Genomic DNA, 16,860 nt, shown 5'->3' with positions numbered 1-16,860 from the left:
TCCATGCCGGGAGCCCGACGTGGGACTCGATCCCGGGACTCCAGGACTGCCACCTGGGCCAAAGGCAGGCGCTAAACTGCTGAGCCACCCAGGGATCCCCCTACTTTCATTTCTAGTATACAAGATTACACCATTTTATTTTATATATCTTTATACATCCCTTTTTTTTTTTTTTTTTTTTACTAATGCATCCCTATAAGCTGTGTGGCAAAATTTGGCCTTAGTGACTACAAGCCAATGAAGTTACTATAAAATCACTGACAATTTCCATCTATTTTTCTTTGATGAATCTAGTACTTTATAACATTTCCAATATATGTTTTCTTACTACTTTTTCTCTAGGCTATGCATTCCCTAAATCTAAACATCAGCTTGTTAAGAGTCTTGGAAAGAAAAAATAACAAGCTACTGCCTATGGATAAAATCCAAGAGACATCATGATGATCTCCTTTCTATCTCTCTAAAAGTATGTTGTTTCTGTTTTGTTTTGTTTTTTACCAAATTTGTGGAGCCACAATATTATAAATTCTGAAATGTGACTATCAGAACTACAGCTTGTAATAAGAAGTCCAATTTTTTTTTTTTTTAACAGCAAGAAAGATGTAACGAGGAAATTCCACAATTGTGGCAAGGAAATGGGGTCATTGAATTTAAACTCCTAGAAATTTCAGTAACCCTACTTCCCAAGAAGGCCTCTGGCTTTAAAATGCAAAATTCTTAGGGAAAAAACAACAATAAGAAAGACAGCTTCCTCACTAGACTAAATAGTAAATTGTCAGATGACACAAACTGCCATTTTTACAGAAACATTAACAGGACTGTGATGTGTAGTCACAGTGGTGAGGCTCATTTTATAATTCACCACTGGGTAATGGAGGCCCAGCTGCCAAATCTGGTGAGGTATGAGAAGGACACCTGCTTTAAAACTGAAAGGAAACTCTTTAAGGAAGTTGAGGTGAAATAAATATGACCTAGGAGATTTGAAAAACCAGTTGGCCAACGTAAACCTCTTGTCAAGCCTTGTTTTAACTCACTTTGTATATCAATGGCATTAATCTTGCACCTTTCCCTGTCAAGTTATATATTAAAATATAAGCATTTAATATTGAGAACTCCATGATTGAAAACTTAAGGTGAAATTTAAAAATACAGTTGAAACAGAATATTGGAAGGAAGCAATTCTACTGTGACAGGTCTCTCTGACTTTCAAAATCTTTTACTGTTCTGATAGTGCTCTAATTCATTCTCTCCTTTTCCCCAAACCGCCCCATATCTATTTTTTTTCAACAGCACTATGCCAACAAATTTTCGATTAATTAGTTTACCTTGTCTGTCACCTAAGAAACCACACCAGGATATTCTTAAGAAATGCTGCATTTTATAATAATTTACAAGAACCTTTTCTTGCAATATTTTCATGAACTCTACAAAAGTTTATGACCTTTTTCTGTTTACCCACTGACAATGTTTTGGGTATCTAGAGTTTGTTAACTTTTCTTGAAAGCTTACATCTTAGCCAAAATTCTGTTGTTCAACACACAGTAAAAAATACACTTTTACTGGTTCAAATCTCCTTCATCCTATTAAAAAAAAAAAAAAAAAACTTAAACAAAAGATTAAATCTGATTTCAAACCATTTCCCAACAGCAATCATGTGTATCCCATTGGGAAAAGAAGGAAATTCTTAACAACTTAGAATTGACCCACAGTCGCTGCTTACAATGAAATGACATCAGCATTGGACTGCGTGGTATGTCAGGGTGGAAATGGAATATAATTTCCTCAAGAGAAGAGAATACTTTTTAACCAAATGTCCAATACTCTGGTGAAAAACTTGAAGATTAACATACCTTTTATATGAAACAACTCTATTTGCTCTAATATAGGTGTTTTCAAAGCCCATGTGGATAATATTTTTTATAGGATGAATAAACAAGAGATTGATTGAATAACCGAATGAATGAATAAACAGAACTAGGGAGGAACCTCTTATCTTAGAGGATATCTGGGGTTTAACATATTTATGTGTTCTTATCTATGTTTATATAGCATTTAACTTTTGAAGTTAAATTCATATAAAAATTAACTACCTGTGACAATAAATACTTCTGTTACAGAAGACTGGGAAAACTGTTTCTCTGAGTAATTTTTCTGATAAGGTTAAGTTGCTCACAATCTATTTTAATCATGTTAGATGTAAAATCAAAAAGCACATTTGGGAGAAGAGATAGGGGATATGATTATGTGTGATTAATATTTCCTTATTATACTTTCCTGCATTTTTCAAATATTTCAGCAGTAAGTATGTATTTTGTCATATGAAAACATGCTAAATAACTTAAAATGTTACTGAATAATTCCTATTATAATAGGAAGTTTCTCAGATAAACAAAATGCCCTGATACACATATACTCAGAAATAGCCTGAGGATCCTGAGCCCCAAACAGTCTGGAGATTATTCTGTTCTTCTTCCTCTTGCATCTATCAATTGATTGCTGCCCAGGATTAGCATTCTTTCCCAGGATTCTCCCCACTTATGAACCCTAAATCTAGGTCAGCGTGGCATTCTCAAAGCTAAACCAGCAGAAGTGAAAGAGAAGAAGGACCACAGGGTAGTTGCTACAGCCCTTCCTGGCCCCTGGCCACACTCCCTGGTTCCTTTCACAAAACTGCAGTGGTCCAGGGGGAGCTCTCAGCTCCTGAAGTAGCTGTAAGGACCTATGTGACCTTGGGTGGCCTGAATCTAGTCTTCCTCCCAATTCCAGGATGTCCTGCATTTGGTAAACAAATCCCATGGTTAGTATATTTTTGTGCTTTTTGCTCTTCATTATAAAGTAAGAAAAAAAAAAAAAAACCCTAAAGCTTAAAAAGCTTTACCTCCAGAAAGCAGGGGGGTAAGAGAGAAAGTTTTCTACCTCTTATAATTTTCCTCTTTGCTGTTTGTAGTAAAACCTTTAAGAAACCTTAAAGGACTGTTTGTTATGCCGTGTGTTATGTTCAGGGAAAGCAGCATAAAGGAGAAACCATAAGTAATTACTGTGCACTTGATTAGGGAGGTTAGAAAGCCTTATCTGAAGTAAGAAGACATTGGTTAAAAGAGAAAAAATTCAAAAGGCAACAAGCAATGGCTTGTAAGCACCGATCCTAAACGAGGAACTCTCTCATAGCTAGCAGAGCTAGAGCAGAGAGGCCTACGTTATCCCTTTTTTCTTCTAACGTTTGGGTAAATAGGTTCAATTCTGAGAGAATGAGCAGGAAGCCTAATTTGGACCGCAGGTCTGGCTGAGATCTCCAAACAAGATTTAGCATTAGAAGAGCTGTTATTTGGACCCTCTGACTCCTATGTCTACTCCTCAGTCTGTCTCGTGTTAGAGGTGGAGGCAGGAGTGATTCAAGCCTCATTAGTAGATAAGACAGACTTTTCTCTGCTGTTGAAGAGCTAAACCTTCAGTGGTGTGAAGAAAAGAGTTATCCAACTATTACCTGCACAAGCAGAACTTCAGTCATAATTCAGCTGAATACCACGAAGACTGTGCGTGCATCTAGTCAAGAGGACCTGACTGAGTCTGGGTAGTCAGGGAAAGCTTTCTGGAGGAAGAGAGGCCCACGCTGCACTCAGAAAGACGAGCTGTAAGGGCTACAGGGAGAGGGTCATTGTCTAGAGAGCACCCTAGACAAAGGAAGCGTTGGGCAAAAGGAGGATGGCACAACTAGTCGCTAGAGAAGTCCATCTGCTGGCTGTGAAAGAAAGTTGAGTAAATGTCAGTGAAGTAGGCAGGGGCTTTCTTCCTCAGGCCCAGGTCAGTGGGACCTCTTTAAATGATTTTAAGTCATAATCAGATTTTTGTTTTTTAAACTAATCAGTAGGCTGCATTGAGGAGAATGTTTCCAAGGGGCATAAAAAAGCTTCTAAAGAGATCATTGCGACAGCCAAGGGACCCCGTGGCTTTCTCAACCTTCGCTAGAACCCTGAAGCTCCAGGAGTCACCTGCCCACTGTCCAGTCAGAGGGAAAGGATATGTCTTTATTCTAACTATATTATGGAGATACGCCCTGGGTTTATGTGGCAGGGGACAGGACCATGTACCTCCAGTAGAATTAATGCCACTAGTTTCTCTCATGCTATCAGCACGGACGCGTGCCCTCAAGTCACGATAGCTAGAATGAACTTTTGAAGGCTAGGTGGAGAAAGCAATCATTCCTTTCTCATTTTTCTTGGACCTATTTTCTATTTATCCCCCCAGATGGCCAAACTCATTCCACTTCTAAGAGGGAGATGCCACTCCTGGCAGCTCTTTATTTCTAACTCTGACCTTTTGTCCAAAGCCCAGACAAAGATTTTCAACATAGTCCTTATACCTATTGCTCACTGGATAATTTTGAAAAGTGTCTCCAACTCCATATTTGTAATACTGCACTTGTTTTCCAGTCCACTTTGAATTTCATATCTATTAATGACTGGAAATCCCAAAGTAATGTCACCATCTATCACTCTTTTAAATATTAACTAAGTGTATCTTCTAAATATCTCAAATTTGTTTTTTTTCTCTTCTGTAATTATTATTATTATTATTATTATTATTATTATTATTATTATTATAGTTTAGCCAGTGCTAATGCTTATTTGGGGGCTTAATATGTGTCTGGCACTGGTGTTAAGCACTTTATATTGTCCCTTAATCTGCATGATGATTCTATGCTCTTATTATCCCAATATTCAGAAGTAATTGAGAATTAGGAGAGGTTACATTATTCCCAAACTGATGGATATCAAACACAAGGCCCTTCACAATTTGAGCCTATGTTCCCTTTTCAAGGTCATTTCTCACAATGTATCCAGCTTCTATGAGTTGGGGATAATCAGTCTCATGACCATTTCCTAAATATGCCACAGTCTTCAGTGCCTCTGAAGTAAGTCATTTCTGACTCAATTTTCACAGTCAAACTTAAGTGTTAGCTCCTTTCTGAAATCTTGGGCTTTACTGCACCCCTGTTATCCATCTCCAAAGGTCTTTAGCCACATTTCTATCCGACCACTCACCTCCTGCTGCAATTATTTGTTTTTAAGTATGTCTTCCTCAGGAGAGCTTTAGTCTTCCAGGTGTGAAAAAATATCTGATGAACCCCCCACCCCTACATCTAGAGTCCAGAACCTAGAGCCTAGAAGGTGGTAGGAATTCTGTGACTTTAAACCAAAAGAACAGTGATGGCTAACGTTTATCCTAAGACACTGGGCTACATTCTCGCACATACTGTGCATTAACCTTCACAACAGCCCTATGAAGCAGGTACAGCTATCTATCACCCCCATTTCACACACAAAGCAGCTGTGTAACAGTCACAGAGATTATAAACTGTCCCTTAACATCCACCTTCCTTTTTCCTCTCATGGAAATAGAATCCTCAATTGTCCAGTGTCTTCTGGCCATCCAGAACAAGACTTCACTTTCAGGCCTCTGATTAGGTAGGCCTTGTGACAAAGACCTAAATCCTGGCTGTATTCATGACAAGGAAGACAATATCTACCTCACGGTGCTTTTCCTTGCCTTTTGGCTGGAAAGAGAATATGGTGATGAGTCATCTTGGACCACATAAAGGAGGGCTACACCAGAAATGGCAGAGCAAGATGAAAAGGTAGTCTGGGCTCCTCAAGACCTCACAGAGCAGGTTCATTTTGATAGATTATTTCCAAAAATAGCTCCAAGAATTCCTCCCATTCTACAAGTCCTTTTGCACTGACTCTGCCATCTCTCTCATCCAAAGGTATTTTTCCTCCCTTTATATCTGGGCTGTAACCTATGTTAGCCAATAGAATGCAACAGAAATGACATTGTGACTTTTGGGCTCGACCTTAAGAGGCCTTGCAGCCTCTGTTGGCACCTTCGTGGAAGCTGGTCCCCACATCAAGAAGCTTGGGCTGGACTACCAAATGAGAGACCACATGAAGAGAGTGAGGTCACATGCAGGAGAATCAAGTGGCTGCAGCTGCAGCCAGCACAAAGGCATGAGACATATCATTTAGCACATCTTGAATGCTCAAGAACCACTTGAGTCAGCTCAGCTGATATGATATGCAGCAGAGATGAGCCTTCTTCACTGAGCCTTGCTCAAATTCCAGACCCTTGAGTCAAGAGCTTTTTTTAAGCCCCTAAAGTTTTGTGGCAGTTTGTCATATAAGAATATAACTAAAACAGCCACTATACCAAGCTGGACTTTTATGAAAAAGGAAACTAATATACTGTAATTAGCCCCTGTTATTTTGTGCCTCTGTGACATGAGTAGACCTTATATTCTGGCTATTCAGTAACTTAACCAAGTTCCTACAGTAAGGGCCTGAAAGAGGATTTGCAGCAAGGCAGATTAGCTACAGAGCCCAGGCTCTAAATCATAGATTTATACTCTCTGGGCGGAAAAGAGCAAAAGAAGAGAAAGAAATACATTTATTTATGAAAAACAATGTATTTTCTTCCAAATAATCAATGACACAGCTTCTGTCATAAGGTTGGAATTACTTTGATATTTATTAATGATAATATATAAACTGACATTATAGGCTTCCTATTTGGCTGATAGGTAAGACCTATACTCTAGTTTCAATCTTCACCAGTATTTTTCTACAAAAATCATACCATCCTAGAAGTCTGCAGTGCCCACTAAGTATACAATATAACTTTTCTGCTTAATGTAATAAAAAATGTAACTTATAAACATCTTACCTGCTTTTCCACCTGCTTGGAATGTGCCCCCCCAATTTCTCTGCAGTTCTTTTTTCACATTTTCATTCAACTAATCTCTATTCTGTGGAAACTCTCCTGAGCAACCCAATCCCTATGGATTCCATAGCACCTGCTACCAGTTCTATGCATCTGGGCAGAAGAGATATAGAAGAAGTTCAGAGTAATACAGGTCTATCTGAAGAAACAAGAAAAACCACAAGATATACAGATATCTTAGTATTCTTAGTGTTTTATGCATTATTTATCCCGAAGCTATTTATGGGCTACTCATTGTGTGATATATTGCCTCAGATGCTACTGAGAATTATAAATAAGGATAAGGTAAAATCACTTCAAACAAGAAGTTACAGTGTGGTAGCGGAGATAAACCATGGTACACAAATAATTACAAGTCAAAATAGTAAATAATGAGTCCCAAAAGAGAAGGCCACTGGAATCTCTTAACTCTACTTGACAAAGTACCATGTATATCTTTTCCCTTCTTATTAAAATATAAGCCTCTTCAAAGAACAAACTTTATCATATGATCTTTGTACTTCACAGCCTTTGGTTGACCATTTTTCTCATTGTAAACATCCAATAAACATTAAGGTATTGTCCTGATTCATTTAAGGAACACAAATAAGCACTTAGGAAATGCTAAGTGGGGACATCTGGGTGGCTCAGTGGTTGAGCATCTGCGTTTGGCACAGGGCGTGATCCCAGGTCTGGATATCAAGTCCTGTATCGGGGTCTCCTTGAGGAGTCTGCTTCTCGCTCTGCCTATGTCTCTGCCTCTCCCTCTGTGTCTCTTATGAATAATAATTTTAAAAATAGTGATTGCCTTAAATCCCACATTATTTTGAACTTCTCTCTCTGAGGGAGAATTAATGAAGTTTTACTTTATTGTGCCTTAAAGCATAATATAACAAATTAATAATATAACAATTTTCAGGAGAATGTCTTAATATTTTTATTAGAAATTTCTGTGACTTATGAAGCTTGAATAGCTGATCACCTTAAATTTATGAACTGCTTGCTCTGAAAATGTTATTTTAACAGTATTTTTTAACATCAAAATTTTCCTGGTAAACAAAAGGGCTATATACTATGTATAATTTTATTTTCTGGACTAATTGTTCTGTTGAGGATTGTGAAATGTTAAATGAAAATAGTGCAATATTACTAATTTAATTGTTGTCTAAACCTAAAATTGTGTATAAGGAAATGTAGATAACATGAAAAAACTGAGGAAAATGGGAAGATGAGTGAATGAGGAGATAACACAGCCTCTTTGAGGCACTGGAGGGGAAGAAATCATGCTTCTACAGTTCTAAGCTTGAACTCTGAGTTGGGCCACTTATATTCCATGCTTTTTTGGGTAAGCCATTTGAACTTTTCTTAACTTCAGTTTTCTCAAATGTAATGGATATAAGAATAATTATCTTATATGGATATTGTAAAACATAAATGAACAAGGTATAAAAACTACCTAGCCCAGTGCCTCACATATGGTAGGCATGCAAGCAAAAGCAACAGTTGGGTACTCTGACAAGTTTAATATATCAATGGTCCACTTTTTTCTTCTGTAAGAAAAGGGATTGACTTTGACTGGAGCATGCCAGCATATTGAATTCAACAACTTATACATTTCTAGGAGGAGGAGGAGGTGGAAAAACAGGAGGAGGAGGAAAAGCACAAAGAAAGAAAGAAGAAAAAGAAAAGACAGGACAAGACAAAACTAGGAAGAGTGCTAGGATGCCAACTATTATTTTTCCAAGAAAGAGAGATGATGATCAAAAGAACATTCCCTTTGAAATTTTTGTTTTTATCACAAGCCACTTAATCATGGTGGCGTTTATCTACAGATTGTATTTGAGAGCCACTGGATTAAATACTGTTCTGTAGCTCTGTTTTTCTGTAACATTGAATATTGTTTGATTCTGATTCCATGCCAGCATGATACACAGATGTACACAGATTACATGGATAAAACCTTGAATGCCAGTTAAAAAATAAATTCACTTGTAACTGATATATAAAAGAAAGAGTAAAAAAAAAAAAAATTTACAAGATCCATATAATTAACTTAAGCATGCTAAGATTATGGATGTCTACTCTTTTCCTTCACAATTTATGACAATTATTTGCTTTCTCTTACCCCCAGTTTTATTGAGAAATATATCACTTTAAAAGTTTAAGAAATACAACATAATGGTTTGATTTATATATTGCAAAAATGATTAGCACAATAGGTTCAGCTAATATCCATTGTCTCATAAAATAAAAAGAAAAAATCCAAGAATTTTCTACCCTGCAAAGTTATCACTCAGAATTGAAGGAGAAATTAAGAGTTTTCCAGATATGCAAAACTACAGGGTTAATTACCACTAAACTGGCCTTATAAGAGAGTTAAAGGGACTTATTTAAATTGAAAATAATGGTACTAATTAATATCAAGAAAATATATGAACATAAAAATTTTACTGGAAAAGGTAAATATATAGCAAAGATATTGGATCAATTACTTATAAAGGAGCTATGAAGGCTGAACAATAAAAGTTGTAAAGTTAACTAAAACTAAAATGGTTAGTTAAGAGCTGCATAAAATAAAAAGATGCAAAATGTGACATCAAAAATATGAAAGTGAGGGATCCCTGGGTGGCTCAACAGATTAACACCTACCTTTGGCCCAAGCATAATCCTGGAGTCCCAGGATTGAGTCCCACATCAGGCTCCCTGTGTGGAGCCTGCTTCTCCCTCTGCCTGTGTCTCTGCCTCTCTCTCTCTCTCTCTCTCTCTCTCTCTCATAAACAAATAAAATCTTAAAAAAATATATATATATATATATGAGGAAGAGAGTGTTAAAATGTAATTTTTGTTCAAATTTAAGTTCCTATCAACTAAAACTAACCATTATATACATAGGAAGTTATATATGAATCTTACAGTAAACATTAAGCAAAAACTTATAGTAAGTGCAAAAGAAAATGAGAAAGATATGTAAATATAATGCTGAAGAAAGCTATCACACCATAAGGGAAGAAGAAGAAATTAACAGAGAAAATGTTCAGAAACAGCCAGAAAATAACAAAATGTCAATGAGTACATACCTACCAATTATTACTTTAAATATAACTGTGCTAAATTCTCTAATTAAAAGACACAGGGTGGCTAAAAAAAAAATCCATCTTTAGGTTATATACAAAGGATTCACTGCAGACATAAGGACAAAAATTGTAAGTAAAGAAATGGAGAAAAATATTCCATGCAAATGAAAATGCAAAGAAAGCTGGCATAGCTATACTAATATTAGCAAACGACTTAATAAAAAGGCTATAATAAAAGACATAATGATAAAGGGGTCAATCCAACAAGAAGACATAATATTTATAAATATCTATGCACCCAACATAGATGCACCAAAATATATAAAGCAAATATTAATGGACATAAAGGGAGAAACTGATAGAAATATAATAATAGTAGAGGACTTCATCACCCTACTTACAACATTGGATAATCATCCATACAGAAAACAAGGTAATATTAGCTTTACGCAATTCATTAAACCAGATGGACTTATTAGATATATATAGAACATCCATCCAAAAGTGGAAGCATTCCGAGTCTTCTTAAATACACATGGAACATCTTCTAAAACAGATCACCTATTAGGCCACAAAACAAGTCTTGCTTCAATTCAAGAAGATCAGAATCACATCAAGCATCTTTTCTGACTGTATGGTATGAAATTAGAAGTCAATTACAAGGAAAAAAAACTGGAGAACACACAAAAGTGTGGAAATTAAACAACATGATACTGAACAACCAATGGATCACTGAAGAAATCATGGGGGGGGAAAAAGCTAGCAACAAATGAGTACAGAAATACAACATACTGAAATCTATGGAATACATCAAAAGCAGGTCGAAGAAGGAAGTGAAGAGCAATATAGGTATACCACAAGAAAGAAGAAAAATCACAATCTAACTTATAACACAAAGGAACTAAAAAAGAAGAAAAAATAAAGCCCAAAGTTAGCTGAAGGAAGGAAATAACAAAAATCAGAAAGGAAAAAAATGAAATAAAGACTAAGCAAACAACAGAAAAGATCAATGAAACTAAGAGTTGGTTCTTTGAACAGGTAAAAAAAATTGACAAGCCTTTAGAGTTAGACTAAACGAGAAAAAGAGTGAGGGCTTGGGTGACTGGGTGGCTGAGTCATCTAAGTATCTGCCTTCAGTTCAGGTCATGATCCCAGTGTCCTGAGATTGAGTCCCACATTGGGCTCCCTGCTCACTGAAGAGCCTGCTTCTCCTTGCTCCTATGCCCCACCTCCCACTCATGCTCACTCTCTTTCTCTATCTCCTGCTCTATCTCAAATAAGTAAGTAAAATCTTTAAAGAGAGAGAGGGCTCAAATAAATAAAAAATAGAAATGAAAGAGAAGTTACAAATGATACCACAGAAATACAAAAAATCATAAGAAACTACTACAAATAATTATATAACAACACTTTGGGCAAATTAGAAGAAATGAATAAATTCCTACAAATACACAGTCTTCCAAGTCTGAATCATGAAGAAAATCCGAATAGATCAATTTCCAGTAAAAAGATTGAATCAGTAATTCTAAACAAAATTCTAAAACTAGACAGTTTCATTGGTGAATTCTACCAAATGTTCAAAGAAGACTTCATATCTATCCTTCTAAAATATTCAAAAAGTTAAAGAGGAAGGATTATTCCAAACTCATTTTATCTGACCAGCATTACCCTGATCCTGATACCAAAACTAGATAAGAATATCACAAAAACAGAGAGAGGGAGAGAGAGAAAGAGAAGAAAATTATAGGCCAATATCCTTAATGAACACAGATGCAAAAATTATCAAACATACTAGCAAATTGAATTTAATAATACAATACAGAAAAGAATCATATACCATGATCAAATGGGATTTATTGCAAGGATGCAGGACAGTTTAATATCCACAAGTCAATCAACATGATACACCACAAAAACAAAATAAAGGATAAAAATCATAATAGCATCTCAACAGAAGCAGAAAAAACAAAAGTCAAAACCAATTTATGATAAAAAATTCTCAATAAGGTGGGTACAGAGAGAACCTAACCTCAACATAATAAAGGCCATATATGACAAACCCACATCTAACATCCCACTCAATGGTGGAAAATGGAAAGTTTTTCTTCTAAAATTAGGAACAAGACAATAATACCTACTATCATCACTTTTATTTAACATAGTCTTGGAAGTCATAGCCACAGCATTAAGGCAAGAAAAAGAAATAAAAAGCATCCAAGTTGAAAAGGAAGAAGTAAATATATCACTATTTGCAGATGACATACTATGTATAAAAAAACCTTACTTGAAACCAATATCGCACTATTGGCACTATTGACTGCCTACTATTAAAAAAAAATTTTTTTTTGAAGGAAAAAAAGAAACCGTTAAAGTCTCCACCAAAAAAAACATATTAGAATAAACACATTCAATAAAATGACAAGAAACAAAATCAATATGCAAAATATGTGAAATTTCTATACACTAATAACAAACTATCAGGAGAAATTAAGAAAACAATGCCATTTACTATTGCATCAAAAAGAATAAAATACTGAGGAATAAACTTAGCCAAGAAGGTTTAAGACCTGTACTCTGAAAACTATTAGGCCCTGATGGAAGAAACTGAAGACACGAATAAATGGAGAGATATCCTGTGCTATGATTTGTAAAAATTTATATCAAAACCAAAATAATCTACAAATTCAATACAATTCCTACCAGAATTCCAAAGACCTTATTCACAGAACTAGAACAAAGAATTCTGAAATGTGTAGGGAACTACTAAAGATCCTGAAAAGACAAAGCAGTCTTGAAAAGAACAAAGCCAAAAGTATCACACTGTCAGATTTCAAACTATACCACAAAGCTATAAGTACTCAAAACAGTATGGTATTAAAATAATAGACATGTAAATCAGTGGAAAAGAACTGAGGGCCCAGGAATAAACCCACATGTATAGAGACAATTAATTTATGATAACAGAAGCAAGAATACACAACAGTTGTTTTAATAAATAGTGCTGGGAAAATTGGACAGCTACATGCAAAAAAATGAAACTAGACCACTGTCCTAGATTGGGCATAAAAATTAACTCAAATAGATTAAACACTTGAATGGACGACCCTAGACCATAAAATTTCTAGAAAAAACATCAATCTTAGTGATATGTAGTGAGTCTGACTCCAAAGGCAAGAGAAACAGTAACAAAAATTAACAAATGGGACTCTCTCAAACTAAAAAGCTTCTGCACAGTGAAGTAAACTATCATCAGAATAAAAGGCAATCTACTGACTGGGAAAAGATATTTACAAATCATATATTCAATAAAAGGTTAATAGCCAAAATATATAAAGAACTTATACAACTGAAGAATTAAAAAAATCTTTTAAATGGGCAGAGAGTCTGAACAGACATTTTTTCCAAAGAAGAGGTAGACATGGCCAATAGGCTGTGAAAAGATATTCATTGCTAATTATTAGGGAAATGCAAATCAAAACTACAATGGAATATCACTTTGTACCTGTTATAATGGCTATTATCATTCTAATAATAAAAAAAAAGCAAGAAATAACAAATGTTGGAGAGGATGTGGAGAGAATGTATACATACACGATTGGTGGGCAAGCAAATTGGTGCATCCACTATGGAAAACAGTATGAAGAGTCCTGAAAAAATTAAGAATAGACTTACCATATGATCTAGTTATTCCATTTCTGGGTATTTAAGCAAAGAATATGAAAACACTAATTCAAAAAGATACATGCACCCTTATGGTCATTGAAGCATTATTTACAATAGCTAAGATATGGAAACAACTTAAGCATCCATTGATGGGTGAATAGATAAAGAGAATATATTATATACAATGGACTGCTACTCAGCCATAAAGAACAAAATCTTTCCATTTATGACAACATCGATGAACCTTGAGAATATTATGCTACGTGAAATAAGACAGCGGAAGACAACATATGATTTCACTTGTATGCAGAATCTAAAACAAACAAAAGAGTATCAAAAACTCACAGATACAGAGAGCAGGTTGATGATTATCAGAGAAGAAAGGGGTTGGAGAGTGGGTGAAATGAGTGGAGGTAATCAATAGCACGGTATTGAATGGTAACTAGTCTTCTGATGGTAATCACTTTGTAGTGTATACAGATGTCAAATTATAATGTTATATATCTGAAATTTATACAATGGTATATACCAATTTTACCTCAATGAAAATAAACACATTTAAAAAAAGGAAAACAATGTTTCCTTGTGATGAGAACTCTTAGAATTTACTTTCATTATTTGCTTTTTGAGAGCAAATCAACCTTATTTTATTTATACATGGAAAAAAAGCTAGTAAGAGTAATGATGGACTTTGGAATTGGATGGAATTGGCTAATTCTAGTCACTAATTTTGTGAGAAGTTGCCCCAGAACTTCTCAGAGCATCTATATTCTTTTTATTTTTTTAATTTCTTTTGGTAATCTCTACACCTATGAGGCTTGAACTCAAGACCCTGAGATTAAGAGTCACATGCTCTTCTGAATGAACCAACCAGTCTGTATCTGAATTCTTTGGGGGAAACTGACCACAAATATCTCAAGGGCCACTGTGTAAATGAAATATACCTGCATAGAGTATATTGGTAATATTTAAAGTATTTAAAAAGGGCATCTGGGTGGCTCACTTGATTAAGTGTCTCTTGATTACAGTTCAGGTCATGAGCTCAGGGTCTTGAGATAAGGCCCTGCATTGGGTGCCACACTTGAGAGTTTGCTCAAGATTCTCTCCCCCTGCCCTTCCCCCTGCTTGCTCGCTCTCTCTAAAAATAACTAAGTAAACTTTAAAAAATATATTTAAAATAGTATTTAAAACTGCATGGCTTTCCCCACTTTTTCTCTTCCCAGTTTGTCCAGTGATGTTCTCTTTACACTTGTGGCACCAGTTTAATTATTAATAGCACCATTTTTCAAATACATAAGGGTACATATAAGTTTGGATGAAAATTTATGTAGTCATCTCATTATGTATTCTTTTGGCACTTCCCTTCATCCTTTGGCCACAGCTTTTCAAGAAGTTGTGTAAAAAAATATAAGGGTTTAGTGAGTACATCACATTTGTGAGAGTAGAGAACAGGACAGTATAGCTACGTTGCCTGGGGAACATATCCTTCCTCTACTATTTATATCCTTCATCTACTGTTTACTAGTTGTATTACCATGGTCAAGCTGTGGAATCTTTTTGACTGTTTGTCTTTTATCCCTCATCTAAATTGGTGACATGAAGATGAAAGGAGATAATGAAGCACTTAGTAGAATATATGATATACAGTAAATCTCACTATGTAATTGTTATTCTTATTTTAAAACAAGTATTTGATACACTCATGGGAAAAGTGTGCCTTCACACATTTCTGGTGGACATTTGTATGCATATAAAAATACTAAAATTGGGGGATCCCTGGGTGGCTCAGCGGGGTTTGGCGCCTGCCTTTGGCCCAGGGCACGATCCTGGAGTCTCGGGATTGAGTCCTGCATTGGGCTCCCGGCATGGAGTCTGCTTCTCCCTCTGCCTATGTCTCTACCTCTCTCTCTCTCTCTCTCTCTCTCTCGGTCTCATAAATAAATAAATAAATAAATCTTTAAAAAAACCCAAAAATTAATGAATAACTTTGATTCCCCCCCCCCAAAAAAAAAACTCTTCAAGAATTTTATGAAGGAAATAATCATAGACACAGTCAATTCTCTACACAGGAACGTTATCTCAGTGTGGTTTTCTTTTCCAACATTGTTTTATAGCTTTGTTTACATACCTCTGTTTATTCCTATCAAACTACATATCAAGGCTACAGTTTTCTGAGTTTCAACATATGTCTATATAGACAGTTCCCAACTTATGATGGTTCGACTTAATGATTTTCAACTTTATGATAGGGCAAAAGTGATATGCATTCAGTAGAAACTATACTTCAAATTTTGTATTTTGATCTTTTCCCAGGCTGTGATATGCAGTTCGATAATTATTTTCTTGTGATGACAGGTAGCAGCAGTGAGCCACAGCCACAGGATCGCAAGGGTAAACAATACACTCAAAACAGTTCTGTACCCATAAATCATTCTGTTTCTCACTTTCGGTACAGTAGTCAATAAATTACATGAGATATTCAACACTATTATATAATAGGTTTTTTGTTAGATAATTTTGCCCAACTGTAGGCTAAAGTAAGTGTTCTGAGCATGCTGAAGGTAAGCTAGGCTAAGGAATAATGCTCAGTAGCTTAGGTGTAATAAATGCATTTTAACCTAGAATATTTTCAATTTACGATGGGCTTGTTGGGATGTAACCCCAACATAATTCAAGGAAGGTATGAACTTCTGAAACTAATGACACAATCAAGCTAATGAATATCCATCACCCCTGAAGGTTTCCACTTGTCCCTCGTTCATTCCTTTCTTTTCTCCCCTTTTTGTCTTCAGACAAGCCTCCATGCAGTAATAGTAAAAGAATGGAACATCTAAAAGTCAATACGGAGTACTATATAAGCAAATTTGCATTTGTATTGGGTGGTGATACATCATGGTGGTTCAAGGTATGCACGTGGGAGTCAGGCCCTTCATGTCAAATCTTTCCTCTGTTAGTACCTGTTTCACCTTCGTAAGTATCCATCTTTCTGAATCTCAATATTCTATATTGCTAAAACAGAAATAATGCCTACCTCAGAAAATAAATAAAGTATTTGTTTAGGACTTAATAGAGAATTCATTTTGGCATCCATTTAGGATACAATATATGATAGTAACTGTTGGGTACCAAGAAGAAAATGAGGTATAGAATATTTAAAGAGTTTGGAAAAATGCTCGAAATTAGATGACAAAAGCTAGTTAATCAATTATTTAGAGAACCACAATATTTTAATTTTTAAAAACTATAAATACATAGATTCAAAGAATACTCTTTTTAACAATACGTGAACAGTAGATATTACCAATGATTTCTATTTTCTTTTTTTTTTTCAGTATTTGTTTCACAATAAATATATTCTCACTTTGGTAAT

General features: G+C 35.4%; 1 protein-coding gene across 16 annotated transcripts in view; it reads right to left on the bottom strand.

The window, feature by feature from the left end:
- The window catches only part of FOXP2 (forkhead box P2), a 554,671-nt gene that overhangs the window by 286,744 nt on the left and 251,067 nt on the right, over positions 1–16,860 (bottom strand). For 3 of the 16 annotated variants that reach the window (XM_035698685.2, XM_049093821.1, XM_049093822.1), the window contains one exon: positions 13,419–13,474. The exons of the other annotated variants lie outside the window; for them this stretch is intronic. The gene's annotated coding sequence lies outside the window, so the exon portion shown is untranslated. The remainder of the gene's footprint in view (positions 1–13,418; positions 13,475–16,860) is intronic. 16 annotated transcript variants of the gene reach the window in all.

Source organism: Canis lupus, chromosome 14, assembly GCF_003254725.2.
Source record: "Canis lupus dingo isolate Sandy chromosome 14, ASM325472v2, whole genome shotgun sequence".
Taxonomy (NCBI): domain Eukaryota; kingdom Metazoa; phylum Chordata; class Mammalia; order Carnivora; family Canidae; genus Canis; species Canis lupus.
Note: the sequence above shows the minus strand (reverse complement) of the source record. Positions and strands in the feature narration are given on the sequence as shown.